Below are 16,776 nucleotides of genomic sequence, written 5' to 3'. Positions count from 1 at the left end.
TTACATACCTAGTAGGTGTCAGCATAGTAGGATTAGTGAACAATGATGACAAGAGACTTGTCTTCCAAGAATTGGCACTGGGTTACAAAACTCTGGTACACAGTGCTTTTTAAATTTCTTTTATTGAGAGCTTGGAAAGAGAACAGATTTTTAAATCTTAAAGAAAGAAATGTCCACTATCAATGTTCTCTATTTCCTGGAGGAGAAAAGATGTGTATGTGTGTGTGTGTGTGTATACACACACATATTTACATATATTATGCATAATTATTACCTGTGGGAAGAATAAAATAAGACAAGCTTATTGGAGTCTTGCTAAATAGCACATCAACACAGTTCAGTTGTTTCAAGTTATATAAATTACTTTCCCTTAGCTACATTGATGGCCACCAATTACAAGTATGGTGATAAATAAAACTGAGAATGCTAAGATATTTGATTAGTATGTTTGATTGAAAATTTAAATATACTTATGTGTTTAAATGTAAGCTAAAATGCATATTACATTTAATATTATTAAGTGTAACATGCTTATATTCAGGCTATATATTTTAATTTTGCTCTTGTAGGTTAAACAAAGGCAGGGCTGTGCTTTTTTTCCATGAACTTCATTACTGAAAGCTAATGATCATCTATTCTATTTTATTACACCCTGCAGTTTTTTGAGAAACCCATAATTTCTAAGTAGCACCACTAATTAACTAGATGCTGCTGTTTGCATACAAATAATAGTTACTGTAATTCTGTTCATCTTTGTGTAAGAAAGCATATTACAACAATCAATTTCCTTTCAATTTGATAAACTGGTTTTCTAAAGCTCCCCAGTTGTGACATATTAAATAAGGCATATAAAAGCATATTTTTAAACATGCATACTTAAGTACTGGCCAGGAAATGGGCTTGGGGTATTATGGGGTGTCTATATTTAATGCCATTTATGCTTTGGTTTTGCATTTTGGGAAGGAGGGTGTGCATGAAGATACAGGAGATATATGGTAAAAAAAAAAAACACACACACACACACACAAACAGTATTTCTAATGAACACTTCTAGACCTCATCAATACAGGCTTGGTATTAATTGGCACTACTTTCTGCCTGCGTAAATGCTGTGAGTCCTGTGTAAATAAGAAAAAGAGGCTTTTAAAATTCTGATTTCAACTCACTGACTTAGAATTTAATGAAACCGTTCAAGTTCAGCACTTTAATCTCACAAATTGGTTTATCACAGCCTAGTGGCCACTTCTTGTTTTATAATAAGTACAACAAAAAAATATCTATGAGCACTTAGAAAATTAAACCAAGGGAAGTATATGCAATTCTGAGCTCATTAGAAGCAATTCATATTTTCATCTGTCTCATTAGAGTGGTTTTTATGAACTGAAAAATATACTTTTGTATCTGTGATTTTTAAATTTTCAGACCAACTGGTAAAAGCAAAGTTTTCTCATTATTCCCAAACAATATACATATATATTTTTAAAGCAAAACTAAGATGAAGAGAAAAGCAAGGCAACAAAGAAATTCAGAACAGGGAGGGGATGAAAGATTAGTATTGAGACAATGTTCAGTGAATCCTTCTGCATCATAACTCAGATTTAATTCCACATTTTTAGGACTTTTTATCTGAAAAAAGTGTAATTGGCATTCTGAACAAAAGTCATGAGATCAAAAAAATTTTTTAAATATTCTACTGCATTTTTGCTATATAAAATCAAGAATGAATTTTTATTGCTGTTTGTGAGACTGTGTGTGTGTCAAGCTGATCAGCTGAAAGGCAAAAATCATTAAATTTGGATGTGATGTTAGGAAATATTTTTAAATTATACCTGGTTCTTTAGAATGGGCAATATCATCTTTATGGGGTTTTTTTATGACTTTTATAATTGATTATAAGTTATAAGCAATATAATTTAAGCCTGAATATGGCTTAAAGAATTCACCTTAATATTATTTATCGTGATTTTGTTTGAGCTAGGAAATAACTGAAAAAAACTTAACATTTGATAGAAAAATCTAAATGTTTATTGATTTGGGAAGATTTGGGAGAATGGCATTGAAACACGTGAAGTGTCATGTATGAAACGAGATGCCAGTCCAGGTTCAGTGCACGATGCTGGATGCTTGGGGCTGGTGCGCTGGGACAGCCCAGGGGGATGGTATGCGGAGGGGGGAGGGAGGAGGGTTCAGGATGGGGAGCACGTGTATACCTGAAATTAAAAAAAAAAAAAAAAACAATTATACTTTAAAAACAAACTCATAAAAAAAAATAAAAAAAAATAAAAAAATAAATTAAAAAAAAAAGAAGTACATGAACAGCTATGAGAATAAATCTAAGGTTTCATTTTAAAAAGAAAAAAATAAATAAATAAATAAATTCTACCTTGTAAATGCTTGAATTAAGCATACTGAATCAGATTCCCCTATTACCCAAGTTACTCCTAGGTCATTAATGGTTCTCTTGGGATGCTGCAGTGTTTTGGGGGAAGAACTGCAATTCATGTTTGTGTGACCTCAATAGAAGAGTGAACCAGCTCTTAAGTTTACCTTCATTTATTAAACTCACTTCATTGGGCTGAACTTTTCAGTTACAAGTTGATTGAGAAAGGAGGTAAAAAGGGAAGCATTTTTCATTCTCTAGTTCAGGTCCATACTCTGGACATCATCTGGCTTTTGGCCTCACATTAGCCATTTCCTTCTACTCTGATAAATAGTACCTTATTTCTTTGGGGGGATCCATTCTACCCACAGTGAGAGCTGCTGGCTAGTTTTAAGCTCTTCTCAAATAAGAATTGAGTGTGTAATAAAAGCTTCCGTTTTTCGCTCCTAGAATCTTCAATCTAGAGAAGAATTAGCAAAGCCCAGAGGTTTTTTTTTTGGTTTTTTTTTTTTTTTTTTTTTTTTTTTACTGTTTTTGAATTGTCTCCTTTCTGCTACTTAGGTTTTTGTAATTATACCGGTTGCTGTCCAGGCTCTTCAGCCATTCCTTCAATTCTGTGAGATGCTCTACACCCTTGCTACAATGTATTTTTTTTTTCAGTCAGAAGCAGCTTCTGTTACTTGCACTCCATGCTTCCTAACATATGCTAGACATCACTAAATAATAACAGTACACATTGAGATCAGTCATAAGCATAGGATTCTTATCAACAAAGGGATCCCAAGCAGTTATAAGCCATCAAACCTAGTTAGCACATGATGTAAAATAAATTAATCATGCCAGGAAAGTTGATAATATCTTTTACGTCTAATGTGATAAGATATTGGGCGTATACTGACTAAACCTCAGAATGTGGTAAGAAGAAATGTATGCCCAGTGGTTGGTAGAAAGTTACACGTATTACCTATTCATATCTATCTATATATGTGTGTATGTACATATATTTATTATGTTTACACACATGTATTACTTTTACAAAAAGAAATGATTTAAGTATGCTAACTTCATTGCATACTTTCCAAGGAAATATTCCCAAGAACCTATTTTATACACAATTGTTGATACGTGAATTTCACTCACCATATTTCATTCTAAAAGAATTTCCAAAAGATCCAATTTTTGTTGCTCAGATTTATAAAATCTTGAACACGGGGTTATATCTATCAATTTTACAAATTCACTATATATTAGAATATAATTAAAATAGATTACTCACCTTCTTATATGTATATATTAATATAAATTCATTTTCTCAAAATTAATTTCTCAAAAAACTGTTATGCCTTCAACTTCTATGGGGTCACAAAGAGTCAGACATGACTGAGCAACTGAACAACAATGACTTCTATAACCCAGACATAGAGCATTGTGTGTTTCAAAATGAAAAATATGGGCTTCCTGTTCTCAAGGACCCCCATGAATGATATTTTTCTGATGCCAACAGACAATTTAAACACTAACTGATAAGCACTGTAAGAGAGAACAGCAGAGAATACTTGACCCTAAGAAAACATCTAACTTTCTAAATGTTTTCTCACCAAGGCATAGGACAGTGACATGCAGATATTTGTTAATAAATGTACCAATGAAGCAATGACTAAGGCAATTCATGAGTAAAAGAAAATGGTATCTCATAAACCGTGGAATAAGAAGGAATTTCAGAGCTGGTATCAGAAAGAAGTGAGAAAAGATGGTTCTGAGAGATTTAGATAAAGAAAAAAACAGGTGGTGGGAAAGAGAAATAATATTTAATGAAAAATAGCATATCTAAGATTAGGAAGTTTAGAAACCACAGGATTTTTCTGAGTAATTATAAATACTTTAGTGTGACTGAAGCACAGAAAACAGGGGGGAAGGTTATTTCTGAGGAGAAAGTTGAGAAGAAAATATTGAAGAAATATGTCCTGCTGAAGGATATAGATTTTACACTATATTTTAAACAGGGTATGGAATTAATGTATGCATTGTGAAAAGTCTTGTTCTTCCAAGGAATCTTACTATTTTGAGTGAGTTTCTGTTTTCCTGGAATACTAATGGGACGGGATGGGCAATCACCCCTTTCAGCCAGGGCCTCTGTTACTTGGTAATAACAGCTTTTCTGTGCTTGTGGTGGTTATGTTTTGAAATTTCAGGGAACAGTGTCAACTTTCTGGCCAATTCTCTATATATGTCCCTGGATGTTTTCCACCTTTCCCATTACTCAAATTCCATCTCGACTCTTTGGCCCTAGATTCTTGTCCTTTTAGATTAAGTCTCCTGGATGCATGTCTGTTCTGTTACTCCTGAAATGGTTGAAAAAAGGATGAAATGGAAGTGAGGTAATCTGGAGAAAGCAAACAAATTTGCTCAGGAAATATGATACTGCCTCAAACACGTAAGAATATGTTTCTCAAATCCCAACATAAATTAACTATCTTGCATTTGTTTATGAAATGTTAGTGAACAAATATGAATGAGTACCAACTTCTCGACCACACACACACACACAGGCTTCCCTGGTTACTCAGTGGTAAAAAAATCTACCTGCAATGCAGGACCTGCAGGAGACAAGGGTTCGATCCCTGGGTCAGGAAGATCCCCTGGAGGAGGTCATGGTAACTCATTCCAGTATTCTTTCCTGGAGAATCCTATGGACAGAGGAGCCTGGTGGGCTACAGTCCATAGAATCACTAAGAGTTGGAAGACTGAAGTGACCCAGAATGCACACGCACATATACACACATGCATATGCATGTGTGTGTGTATATATATATATATATATATATATATATATATATGCATATATACACGCATATGCTGCTGCTAAGTCACTTCAGTCATGTCCGACTCTGTGCAACCCCATAGACGGCAGCCCACTAGGCTCCCCCGTCCCTGGGATTCTCCAGGCAAGAACACTGGAGTGGGTTGCCATTTCCTTCTCCAATGCATGAAAGTGAAAAGTGAAAATGAAGTCACTCAGTCGTGTCCAACCCTCAGCGACCCCATGGACTGCAGCGTACTGGACTCCTCCGTCCATAGGATTTTCCAGGCAAGAGTACTGGAGTGGGGTGCCATTGTATATATATACATGCATATGCATGTGTGTATATATCTGCTAGGAGCCTGAGGAACTTATCGTATTGAAAACAATTTGGGTGTCAGTTGGAAGTCTGCCCAGGACTGAAAGCCTGTTGTTGCTCTAAGATGTCACCTGAGACCATATCATCAATCTACCTACCTTTCCGAATGGCTCTGATGCCGATCAGTCTGGTTTCCCTGAGTATTAAAGTAATGGGCTTCTGGCTCTATTTTAGCTCTGTCAAAATAGTTGCCAAGCCTCTCTATTGCCTTCCTACAAGGATTTAATCTACTCCAACTTCCCTGACACATTATAAGGAGGAAATCTGTTTTCTCTGTCACTTTTTCTTTCTCAGGCTGAGTCTGCACCAGAACATCTTTGCTTTGGTTAAGAAGGTGAAGACTTACTATGAAAGCCAGTGTACTCATTTGTGCTATGAGTTGTATAACTTAATCATCTTGTTTCTCCACACCTCAGAGGCTTTCTGCATGCTGCACCCTGTGAAAGAAGAACCATGTACAACTTATTTCCAGCTCCTCTGTGAAATGTCTGACCCCTCAAGGAGAAAATATGACTTCTCTTGGACCTGCAAAATCATACCTTTTAATGCTCATAATATTCTTGTAATGCATTTTGTTACTATCTCTTTCTCCTCTTAGACAGTAAAGTGTTCAGTAACGGAAAATGCCCCTTGGTCATAAACATTAATAACAATAATAACACAAATATCTATAGATTGCATTCTCTAAGCCAGACACTAGACTAAATGCCTTTTGTTTATGTCATAATTTCCTCACAACAAACTTCAGTTTTGTTTTTTTGCTTGCTTTCCATTCTTTCTTTCTTTATTGATTTATTTTGCAGATGCCACAGAGAAGTTTAGGAACATGTACAAGATCCTACGACCAGCACATGATAGACTGTAGACCTGATTTCAGCCCAGCAAAACCTCGATGTTCTACTTCTGTTCCCTGATAACAATGTACATTTGCTAAGCAGCTTTGATTGTCTGAATCAGTCCTCACAGAAAACCATTTCATGAATGAAGAAACAGAAGCTCAAAGTTTAAGCCATTTCACTAAAGTCATGCAATGAATAGCAGTGAAAAAAGGTCCAGGTAGTTGAAAAACTGTGCCCTTCTTTACTCTAAACACTAACTTGTCTTCCTGTATTCCTTTTATAATGCAAGAACCTATCACAAAGACTTCATTGATACTTTATTTAAAATCAATTTTAGAATGAAAAGTAACTCCTCTTGCAAAAGGGAAAAAAATTCCCATTATTTATGCCAAGTACTATTTTCACAGTAAACAGTTTACACAAAATTATTAAATAATCATCCTAAGGACTTTGGGAATTTAATGTCTCTGAACCATCTATAGAGGTGATCTGCTCATCTATTAAAAAGAAGTAAGAATGGAACTCATCTCTTAGATTTGTAAGTGGGATTTTAATTTTTGTTTGCCTGTCTGTGTGCATTTGTGTCTATGAAGCTGAACTTCTTCTTATGGTCCTAACCTTAAGCTCATCAACAAATTTTGTTTTCCTGGATTATAATCATGGTGCAGGGAGAGGCAAGGAACCAGTAGGTCTAATTTGAGTGACTACTGCTTGAAAGGCTAGGAGAGGCATGTTCTCTCTCTTTACATGTCACATCTAAATAGAAAGCCTTGAACCCCTATAATCAATACTTACTGACCAATGATGGCACTGATACCAGGGAGATCACCAAGAGGAGACATGAGCAGATAAATGGAGCCAGAGTAACCTGGACAGCCAATATAGTAAAGCCGTGATACCTCTAGAATTCCAGTGACAGGTACCAATATATTTTCTTATGGTGTAGGCCTACTGCTTTGGGTTTTCTACTACTTAAATCAGAAAGCATCCTAACTGACATGCTTCTGGAGCTGAAGTTCATACCCCAGCTCTGGCACAGAGCAGTCATGGGATTTGGGGTTAACCTCACTGGACCTCAGCACCTTCTCATCAAGCGCACAACATTTCAACCTCATTTGGGCCCTGGGAGAATGAAATACAATAACATATATGAAACATTCACCAAACAATCTGGTGATATGTTACCAAAAAATTGGTTGGCACTAATTAAGCTCCTGAACTGTTTATTCTTTCATTCTTTCACTTGAAAAAATAACAAATCCAACATTATTTGCCATCTATAATGTCTCCAACACTGGATTTACATTGGTCAACTCGCTTAATCCCAGGTACAGATTTAAAGGGAGAGTTCTGCTCTCGCCTCCATTTTATAGATGAGGAAATGGTGGTTCTGACAGGTTAAATTTCCCAAAGCCCTTTGGATGATTATTTAATTCACTCTGTGTAAATTGGTGACTATGAAGTTAATATTTGGCATAATAAAAGGGAAAATTCAGAAAATAGTTCATTGAAAAAAATGTATTCCAGGGAATATATTCCTTTCAAAATATGTATATGTAACCAAAAATGTTACATGCTAAATTATATTCTTTCCCAGCATCAGGGTCTTTTCTAATAAGTCAGTTCTTCAGAGCAGGTGGCCAAAGTATTGGAGCTTCAGCTTCAGCATCAGACCTTCCAATGTATATTCAGGACTGATTTCTTTAAGATTGACTGGTTTGATCTCCTTGCAGTCCAGGGGACTCTCAAGAGTCTTTTCCAACACTGGAGTACAAAAGCATCAATTCGTCAGCACTCAGCTTTCTTTATGGTCCAACTCTCACAATCATACATGATTACTGGCGACCATAGCTTTGACTAGACGGACCTGTGTTGGCAAAGTAATGTCTCTACTTTTTAATATGCTGTCTAGGTTGGTCATAGTTTTCTTCCAAGGAGCAGCATCTTTTAGTTTCATGGCTGAAGTCACCATCTGCAGTGATTTTGGAGCCCAAGAAAATAAAGCCTGTCACTGTTTCCATTGTTTCCCCATCTATATGCCATGAAGTAGTGGGAATGGATGCCATGATCTTTGTTTTTTGAATACTGAGTTTTAAGCCAACTTTTTCACTCTCCACTTTCACTTTCATCAAGAGCTCTTTAGTTCCTCTTTGCTTTCTGCCATAAGGGTGGTGTCATCTGCATAGCTGAGTTTATTGATATTTCTCCCAGCAATCTTGATTCCAGCTTGTGCTTCATCCAGCCTGGCATTTCACATTATGTACTCTGCATATAAGTTAAATAAGCAGGGTGACAATATGCAGCCTTGATGTACTCCTTTCCCTATTTGGAACCAGTCCATTGTTCCATGTCCAGTTCTAACTGTTGCTTCTTGACCTGCATACAGATTTCTCAGGAGGCAGGTCAGGTGGTCCAGTATTCCCATCTTTTTCAGAATTTTCCATAGTTTGTTGTGATCCACACAGTCAAAGGCTTTGGCATAGTCAATGAAGCAGAAGTTTTTCTGGAACTTTCTTGTTTTTTCTATGATCCAGTGAATATTGGCAATTTGATCTCTGGTTCCTCTGCCTTCCCTAAATCCAGCTTGAACATCTGAAAGCTCTCAGTTCATGTACTGTTGAAATATAACTTGGAGAATCATATGGGACTGGAATGCAAATATAGAATACCAAGAGATACCTGGAGTAATAGGCAAGATTGGCCTTGAAGTGCAAAATGGAGCAGGAAAAGGCTAACAGAGTTTTGCCAAGAGAATGCACTGGTCATAGCAAACACTCACTTCCAAAACACAAGAAATGACTCTACACTTGGATATCACCAGATAGTCACTGAATTTCAGTGGATATTACCACTGAAATCAGATTGATTATATTCTTTGCAGCCAATGATGGAGAAGCTCTATACAGTCAGCAAAAACAAGACCAGGAGCTGATTGTGGCTTAATTCCAACTTAAAGTGAAGAAACTAGGGAAAACTACTAGACCATTCAGGTATGACCTAAATCAAATATCTTATGATTATACATCTCTTTTACAAGCTAGAAAATATGGGAGATTTGTCTATTCATTTGAGCTTCCATAGTCTCCTTTCTAAAATGGGAATAGTAATTAAATCCCAACTGAACTTTATGACAGCCTACCAAATAGATATTGCATATTCAATGTAGAGCAAAGGTCCAGTAGAATCTAAATAGTCATACTAAATACTCAACTAAATACTCTAGTTACAGTTCTTTCAGCAAGACATTCATTTCTGATCATAATGAAAGTAAAATAAACTTGCAGTCATTGATTAAATAATCATTGGTTATCTTTGTTCTTGTAGAAGAGAAGGATTTGGAAGGATTCTTGAAAATTTTTACCTAGGAGAAAAAGATTATTTTATCCATAAAAGAGGTAGTAAAATATCTCTTTCCTGGAGCAAACTATCTTTCATTAAACAAACAAAAAAAAAGAGTGTAAACTATTTTTCTGAATAGCATTTTTGGAAGTCAATTGGATTTCTTTTTTTCAGCAAACATTTTTATGGCAAAATGCCTTTTTCGTTTCAATTTCCTCAGTGGTAGTGTTGTTGCCAGAGTATGTGTTGATCTTGGTTAGTTTATTGAAAACATACATCATATATACCATTTTCTAAATAAGGGAGCATCAGAGAATAATAATCTCATAGGTCTTATACAGCTGCCTCTTACTCAGACAGTTTTTGCAACTTTCTCTATAAAGACAAACTTGTTATCCTGTTGGAATCACCTGAATTTCTCTTACATACCCACTTCTTTCTTTCTTTTTTTAAAAATATCTCTAGTTTCTTAAGAATCTGACTAATCTCTGTATTTTCAGAATCAGGCTGAATTCATGTCACAACACATGTTCGTAATCAATCATTAATAGAGTAAAAGACTAGTCCTAAAACAGCTTTTATCAAACTCTATGTCATGAGTCATATGGACCACGTAGGTCTCAAGGCCCCTTAAAAGGTCTGTAATGAGCTCTCACTTGGGTTTTACTTGTCCTCTCCTACTGCCAAGCATGATAAAATCAATTTGTTCCAATTATACAGTCTATTTTGTTGATAACTTATTAGACGTGAGTTTTTCAAAAATGTAAAATGTGTGTTTCATTGCCCACAGTAAATAACCAAAAAATAAATTTCTCAGTGCATTTCTTATATAGCTGATTTATAAGCATAGATCACATCCTTTGAAGATGAAGGCTTCTGTGTAATGATATCTGTTACCTTTCTGGGTGTCATATCCATTCCTTACTAACGATTTGCTTTGGCTGAGTATGACTGGATGGCTTGGCCAGCCTCCATCCTTCTCACCCTGCCCTCCCTGAAAACTCAATGTAATATTCCACTTATTAGTAACTTCTTCTTATGATGAAGATTGCCAAAGGACTGAATGCTAACAAGGCCCTAGAATTTTCAAATACAAAATTATAAGCTTTCAGACTCACTTAGTTCCCTCCATTGATTCCCTGTTTCAGTCTACCTCTCACAGCATGCCATCTCTCACCCAGAAAGCTTTTAAAAACTCCTGTGGTTTCCAGTACCATCTGGAAGCTGATGACTCATAGTTTTCTCCTCCTATCACTCACTTTCTAGTCTCCTAAGCAATAGAGTCACATATGCATAAAAATCCATCTCCAAATTCGCCATTTACCAAACAGGAGTCTTCTTCTAGAAATGGTCAAGATGGCTAAAAATATAGTTTTCGTTGAATCTGAAAATAATTCTCAAGGTCATCAACAGGTAGCAGAACCATAGGTTTTTGAATGAACCTCAGTGGCTCTTCCCCATTTGATCCTTATGCCCTTTCCACTCTGTTGGTTGAGTTCTGTTGGATCTACATCTGAAGCACATTTCAGTGTTACGAGTTTGTTATCTAGTCACATACAACATTATGTCCATTCCTTGCAATAAATCTGTGAAAGATGCATTTGCATTCCCTTATCAATGAGAAAATTGAAGTGTGTCTGAGCTCCTTTAAGTCTGGCTGAAACCATAACTGATATAATCCGATATGCTTCCTTACCACCATTCTTTTATTAAGAAAATGAAATTTAAAAATTTCCGGTTTGGGAACTTCCCTGGTGGTCCAGTGATTAAGAATTCACCTGCCAATGCACGGATCACAGGTTCGATCTCTGGTCTGGGAAGATCCCATATGCCATAGAGCAATTTAGCTTGTGCACCACAACTAAATGAAGCCCACACAACTAACACCCCTGCTCTGCAACAAGAGAAGCCACCACAATGAGAAGCCCTCAGAGCACAAAGAAGAGTAGTCCTGGCTTGCTGCAATTAGAGAAAGCCCACATACAGCAACAAAGACATAGCACAACCAAAAGCAATAAATAAATAAATTTACAGTTCTATCCCTATATTACTCTGGCTGATGATTTAGGGTTATCTATAATATATTTACATGGTTGGATGTCATCATCAACTTGATGCACATGAGTTTGAGCAAGGTCCAGGAGCTGGTGATGGACAAGGAAGCTTGGCATGAGGTAGTCCATGGGGTCTCAGAGTCAAATGTGACTGAGCAACTGAACTGAAAATATATGCAATAATTTTGAATTAATAACTATTTTAACAGGTAACATAAGAAAGTGTGTTGAAATTCTCCAATGTCTTTCTTGCCTGGAGGCGATTACAATTTTTCACAAAGAAATTAAAGAGATACATTTCCCCCAGTTAAGTGACCCAGGCACCCAGAAGAGGGAAACGAGTATGCTTACCACATTTCAGGGGCTGTTGAATTATTTGTGCTCTACTACAAGGTCGCTATAATTCCTCACTAGCTATCAATTGTTTGACAATGGGGTGTCATCAATCAGCCTGTAACTTTCATTGCCAAGTACATTCTATTTTTATATACCCATGAACTCACACATTTAGCAGTGACAGGAAGAAGTCTTTCTCTACAGGATAAGCAATGAATTGTGTGTTTCATCTGAAATACATTATTTCACAACATATTATTCAGAAATATCCTTTGCCATAGACAAAAAAAAAAAGACTGAAAAAAATTGTAATATATTCCGCCTTAAAAACTATTTTTTCTATGAAGGTTTGCTATAGAGAGCAGATTGGGGGAAAAAAAAGCCTCCTATTCTGCCATTTTATAAAATATGTCTCAGCAAATAGTCATAAATCTGTCAGATATTGCAACCCAGTTTTGTATTATATACTAGGAAAATGAACTCAATAGCAATATAATCTTACTTTCCAATATAACTGAACTCAGGGAAAATATCTCAGGAAGAAATGCAGGCATAGAGAGCAAATAAAATCTAAGTACCATAGATATAAAGAAGTTTATGATAGCATATACAACTTTGGATATTGGTGTTTTCCTTTTATTAATTCTAACACAAACCTTCAATCATATCCTTCATTTTAATTCAGTTTAGCTTTTTTCATTGCTCTGAGAAAAGTGATATTATATTTTATTATCTTTTATTTTTTGTTTGTTTGTTTAGGTTTATTTTTCTATTTGAATTATTATTGAGGCTTTATTTTGATGTTAGTCTATTTACGCAAGCACCATTTTCTCAGAGTTGATGCACTGGTATCCATATCACTGAGATTTATGGATTTCTCTTCCTTGCAAATCAGATAGTGTGTTTTTATTTATCAAATGGGAACTTTAATTGAAAGGTGAACAAAGCTGGTTCAAATTGCTGCTTTAAATGTTTCGGGATTTCAACTCTTTAGCTGCCCTTCTTCAGTGAAAAGAAAGACAAATGTATTTGGCCAATTCAATTCGACAATTCAACAAAATTTTGTAAGAGCATTGTTATATAGTGTAGAGAATATGTGCTGACTTTGAGTTTTTACCACTTAAGTCTATGGGTAATGATCACCTAAGTGACTGGCTACAATTCCTTTTTGGAATAGTTTGTCATTTATTGATACCATAACACCATCTAGCAAGTATTTACTGTGGAATGTAGAAGTCAGCATATCCGTGAGAACAGAAAATTGAGGAAAAGAGTATAACATAATCAGAGCCTCAGTAAGTAGGGCACTGGCTAATTTATTTCCTAATTAGAGGAAAAACAGCTTCTCATTGATCTATAATACAGAGTAGTAAACCCTTTAATTTGACTCACTATGATTTTTATAATCCAGTGACTCATTTGCTTTTCAGTCTCATCACTTATGACTATTACACTTTTTCTCCCCCAAATTCTATGCTCCAGTTGGAAAAAATTTCTTTCAGTTTTATTTAAAAAATCCAACTGTCTCCTTGGAAGCTTGTATACATGTTGTACTCTTTGTATGATTCATCCTCATTTTTCCATCTATCTCCCACTATGTCCTCTTCCTTGAGATAAGAAATCAAATATGGTCTCCACAAAACCTTGATAAGATGCCCTATTTTAACTCCCAGACTACTGTACTTCCCTTATTCTGGCCTCATAACATTATAATTCCTTGTTTAATTATCTGAGTTTCCTAAAGTCCCAGAAAAGGCACACTGGTCATCTTGCTCAGTGTTGAATCCTACAGTGAATGCTATGCATTTCAGGTGGAGGGGAGGATGTAATGAAAGTAAAGGATTAAGGAGTATTCTAGGAAGTACAGAGGAATCATAAGAATCTTAGATTTTCTGGATCAAGAGACTTTAAAAGTTAATGTGTAAAAGTTACCTCAGGGTTAGATTATATTTGAATTTAAAGTGAGTGGAATACTACTGAATATCATCAGACTGGACAATGTGTTCTGAAATTCAAGAACTAGAGCCATTAACATGTTGCATTTGATGCATACATGGATAGAACATCGGAAAATAAAATACATACTAAACAAAAAATTTGCATTCATAGTAATACCTAGAAAGGAGAGGAAATTAGAATGAAGAACCCACTGGGATTCCCAGGTGGCACTAGTGGTAAAGAACCCACCTGCCAATGCAGGATATATAAGAGATGTGGGTTTGATCCCTGGGCTGAGAAGATCCCCTGGAAGAGGGCATGGCAACACACTCCAGTATTCTTGCCTGGAAAATCCCATGGACACTTTAGGGCTTTCTATGTAGAGGATCATGTCATCTGCAAACAGTGAGAGTTTTACTTCTTCTTTCCCAATCTGGATTCCTTTTATTTCTTTTTCTGCTCTGACTGCTGTGGCCAAAACTTCCAAAACTATGTTGAATAGTAGTGGTGAGAGTGGGCACCCTTGTATTGATCCTGACTTTAGGGGAAATGCTTTCAATTTTTCACCATTGAGGATGTTTGCTGTGGGTTTGTCATATATAGCTTTTATTATGTTGAGGTATGTCCCTTCTATTCCTGCTTTCTGGAGGGTTTTATCATAAATGGATGTTAAAGTTTGTCAAAGGCTTTCTTTGCATCTATTTAGATAATCATATGGATTTTATCTTTCAATTTGTTAATGTGGTGTATTATGTTGATTGATTTATGGATATTGAAGAATCCTTGCATCCCTGGGAAAAAGCCCACTTGGTCATGATGTATGATCTTTTCAATATGTTGTTGTATTCTGTTTGCTAGAATTTTGTTAAGGTTTTTTGCATCTATGTTCATCAGTGATATTGGCCTGTAGTTTTCTTTTTTTTGTGGCATCTTTGTTTGGTTTTGGTATTAGGGTGATGGTGGTCTCATACAATGAGTTTGGAAGTTTAATTCCTCTGAGACTCCACCAGAAAATTTCTAGAGCTAATCAATGAATATAGTAAAGTTGCAGGATATAAAATTAACACACAGAAATCCCTTGCACTCCTATACACTAACAATGAGGAAACAGAAAGAGAAATTAAGTAAACAATTCCACACACCATTGCAATGAAAAGAATAAAATACTTAGGAATATATCTACCTAAAGAAACAAAAGACCAATATATAGAAAACTATAAAACACTTTTGAAAGAGATCAAAGAGGACACAAATAAATGGAGAAATATACCATGTTCATGGACTGGAAGAATCAATATAGTGAAAATAAGTATACTACCCAGAGCAATCTACAGATTCAATGCAATCCCTATCAAGCTACCAATGGTATTTTTCACAGAATTAGAACAAATAATTTCACAATTTGTATGGAAATACAAAAAACCTTGAATAGCCAAAGCAATCTTGAGGAAGAAGAATGGAACTGGAGGAATCAACCTGCCTGACTTCAGGCTCTATTACAAAGCTACAGTCATCAAGACAGTATGGTACTGGCACAGACAGAAATATAGATCAATGGAACAAAATAGAAAGCCCAGAGATAAATCCGTGCACCTATGGGCACCTTTGGAGAAGGCAACAGCAACCCACTCCAGTACTCTTGCCTGGAAAATCCCATGGACGGAGGAGCCTGGTAGGCTGCAGTCCATGGAGTCGCTAAGAGTCAGACATGACTGAGTGACTTCACTCTCACTTTTCACTTTCCTGCATTGGAGAAGGAAATGGCAACCCACTCCAGTGTTCTTGCCTGGAGAATCTCAGGGACTGGAGCGCCTGGTGGGCTGCTGTCTATGGGGTCGCACAGAGTAGGACACGACTGAAGCGACTTAGCAGCAGCATGGACACCTTATCTTTGACAAAGGAAGCAAGAATATACAATGGAGAAAAGAGAATCTCTTTAACAAGTGGTTCTTGGAAAACTGGTCAACCATTTGTAAAATAATGAAACTAGAACACTTTCTAACACCATACAGAAAAATAAACTCAAAATGGATTAAAGACCTAAATGTAAGACCAGAAACTATAAAACTCCTAGAGGAAAACATAGCCCAAACACTCTCCAACATAAATCACAGCAGGATCCTCTATGACCCACCTCCCAGAGTAATGGCTCTAAAAGCAAAAACAAACAAATGGGACCTAATTAAAATTAAAAGCTTTTGCACAACAAAGGATACTATAAGCAAGGTGAAAAGATAGCATTCAGAATGGGAGAAAATAATAGCAAATGACGCAACTGAGAAAGAATTAATCTCAAAAACATACAAGCAACTCCTGCAGCTCAATTCTAGAAAACTAAATGACCCAATCAAAAAATGGGCCAAAGAACTAAATAGACATTTCTCCAAAGAAGACATACAGATGGCTAATTGCACTCATCTCACATGCTAGCAAAGTAATGCTCAAAATTCTCCAAGCAAGGCTTCAGCAATACGTGAACCGTGAACTTCCTGATGTTCAAGCTGGTTTTAGAAAAGGCAGAGGAACCAGAGATCAAATTGCCAACATCCGCTGGATCATGGAAAAAGCAAGAGAGTTCCAGAAAAACATCTATTTCTGCTTTATTGACTATGCCAAAGCCTTTGACTGTGTAGATCACAATAAACTGTGGAAAATTCTGAAAGAGATGGGAATATCAGACCACCTGACCTGCCTCTTGAGAAATCTGTATG

The 16,776-nt window shown here is 36.1% G+C and overlaps 1 long non-coding RNA gene across 1 annotated transcript in view; it reads right to left on the bottom strand.

The window, feature by feature from the left end:
• Window positions 1-2,024: 2,024 nt before the first annotated feature.
• LOC147353347 (uncharacterized) overlaps window positions 2,025-16,776 on the bottom strand; it is a 38,844-nt gene continuing 24,092 nt past the window's right edge. Inside the window, exons 2-4 of the long non-coding RNA XR_015146710.1 lie at window positions 11,827-11,955; window positions 5,906-5,996; window positions 2,025-2,210 (exon numbers count right to left, since the gene is read on the bottom strand). This is a non-coding gene — a long non-coding RNA (uncharacterized LOC147353347). The remainder of the gene's footprint in view (window positions 2,211-5,905; window positions 5,997-11,826; window positions 11,956-16,776) is intronic.

The sequence above is a fragment of the Bos grunniens genome, chromosome 18 (assembly GCF_055505025.1).
Source record: "Bos grunniens cultivar Pamir isolate PY7600 chromosome 18, Bosgru_T2T1.0, whole genome shotgun sequence".
Classification (NCBI taxonomy): domain Eukaryota; kingdom Metazoa; phylum Chordata; class Mammalia; order Artiodactyla; family Bovidae; genus Bos; species Bos grunniens.
This window is presented reverse-complemented; position numbering and strand designations above follow the sequence as displayed.